The sequence below is a fragment of the Durio zibethinus genome, chromosome 13 (genome assembly GCF_047325235.1).
Source record: "Durio zibethinus cultivar Kanyao isolate XHJ-2024 chromosome 13, ASM4732523v1, whole genome shotgun sequence".
NCBI lineage: Eukaryota > Viridiplantae > Streptophyta > Magnoliopsida > Malvales > Malvaceae > Durio > Durio zibethinus.
The window spans coordinates 262,183-264,499 of NC_143174.1; the positions used below are offsets into that span (position 1 = coordinate 262,183).

Consider the following 2,317-nt stretch of genomic DNA (forward strand, 5'->3'; position numbering starts at 1 on the left):
TATAATTTGAAACTGCGAATCTTAAGATCTTGCAAATTTGAATTCTTATGAAATTGAAATTTTGATAATCAAATTTCAGTGAATTCCTGTGAAGCTGAAAAGTTCTTGCGAATCTGAACCTTTGATTTGTAAACTCAAATTATGAATCTTTGAGTTTCCGTCAGATACGATTTATGACTCCTTCGAAAATGATTGTCAAGGAGCAATTTATTTTTTCAAAAGTTCTGTTGCCCCTATTTAGATGAGCCATTTATTTTTCAAAAGTTTTGTTGCCTTTGTTTAGAGGAGCAATTTAATTTCCAAAGTTGTTGTGCCTCTGTTTAAAGGAGTTTTATTTATTTATTTTTTCAAAGTTGTTGAGCCTCTGTTTAGAGGAGCTTTGTTTATTTTTCTGAAATTGTTGAGCCTTTGTTTAGAAGAGCAATTTATTTTTTCAAAGTCATTGAGTCTTTGCTTAGAGGAGCCTTTGTTTATTTTTTCAAAGTTGTTGAGTCTCTGTCATTGAGCCTCTATTTAGAGGAGCTTTGATCAAAATTTTAACAAAAAAAAAGCAAAAAAAAAATTGTCAAGTTGAGTCTTAAATGGGTGTCTACATCTTTGCACAATTCTTGTTTCACAGAAAATGTGTAAAGAAGGGTAGCTGTAGACACCCTATTTTGTCCGGAGTTCTTTGTCAATCGAGACTAATATAAACTCGATTGTAGGGATTTTTATTCATTTTTATTTTATATTTTTTTTATTTTTTATTTATCATTTTTATGGTCTATCTATTGTTTAATTTCTTTTTCTTTCTCCATTATTTGATTAATTTAAAAAAAAAAAGAGAAAAACTGAAAAAATGAGATTAAGATTGATGCTAATTTTTAGCTTTGAATGATAATCAGAATTGCACTAAAACTCAATCACATAGTTTTATAAAATGATTGCAATTTACAGCAAGAAGGACAGCAACAAGAAAAAGAGAAACACAGAAAGGGGGGGAAGATTGAAAAAAAAAAAGATAAAGGCAGTGAGCGAAATAGTTTTCAGCCATATCCAATAGCAGTTTTCCCACATGGCCGAGAACACATCCTCACCGCCATCAACACCCACTATTACCTTCCATTCCTCTATGAACCATCACCAAAATCCAACACTGCCATTCAACGTAGTATAGCAACTAGCGTTGCAATTAAGCCACAGCTAGCTTGAAACTATATCCCGACCTCAATTGAACCTTTGCCAAAACACCACTATATCACTACCTGGTCATCAAACCAACCAATCATAGAAACCCACATTCACCCAGCTTCCGCGCCCTGTTAAATACCCAAAAACATAGCCTCAATATACAAACCCAAAAAAAACCACAACCAATTCCACATTAAACCCAACCGATTCTGTATTCAATCCAACCAATTGCACAATCAATCCAAGATTTGTCCACAAGTGACGAAAGTATGATTCAACTTTCGAATTCAACTTTTTAGATAACAACAATACATAATAAAAAACAGACCAATGCAGATTCAAAAATATTCAGAAGGTTCGACTGGATTTACAGATTTTAAATGGTTCTAGATTTTAAGGTTTTCAAGTTTAGCTTGGGAATTTTGTATGAGGAAAGAAGAAAAGCAAAGTTGGCAATTGGCGACACCAGAGGTGACTTACAGCAACGGCAACCCACATTGGTTGGAGAGCTTTCAAGGCTTGGCGTGGCATGTGTCAGTAGAGGCAACATCGGTTGGCTTGAGTTCTGCTAGTTGTTTTTTTTTCCTTGAGTTGTGCACGATTGGGGTATCATTCAAAACAAAGGGAGTGAAGGAGATCTGAAAGAAGTCTCTGGTGGTGACGATTGGTAGTGATCCACGATGGCAAGAACAACTCAGACCGATGAAGAATAGAGGCGATGGTATAGAAAAGTCGTTGGATTTCGGAGGGAGGAACAACTACCGTGAATGGAAGTTTAAGGGAAGTTTCGAAGAGCAACAATGAGACAAACAGAAAAATAAAAGAGCTTGAAGTAGAGTTTCAGAACGGGCCCATTTCAAAGGAAAAGAAGATAGGCTGACCCAAGCCCTTAAACCCTAGCCGTTCATTAACCCAAATCAAAACCTTGAGTCCAAACCCATTGAAGAAACATCTAGGCCTGATTCAGAAAGTTGGCCTAAATTGATTTTGATTTGAGTTTAAGCTCAATTTTTGGTAAGATGTTTTCTTTCCTGTTTTGACTTTTTAGTTGTAACATGTCATTTATTCATTCATTTTTTATTTATTTTATGTTTTCATGATTTAAAAACATTGGTTAATAATAAAAAATAATAATTTCAAGAAAAAG

At 34.4% G+C, this 2,317-nt stretch overlaps 1 long non-coding RNA gene across 1 annotated transcript; it reads right to left on the reverse strand.

The window, feature by feature from the left end:
* Positions 1 to 886: 886 nt before the first annotated feature.
* Positions 887 to 1,972, reverse strand: LOC149515201 (uncharacterized). Its single transcript, XR_016326845.1, has 2 exons — positions 1,651 to 1,972; positions 887 to 1,298 (listed from the first exon to the last, which is right to left on the reverse strand). It is a non-coding gene; the product is annotated as an uncharacterized LOC149515201 (long non-coding RNA).
* Positions 1,973 to 2,317: the final 345 nt, after the last annotated feature.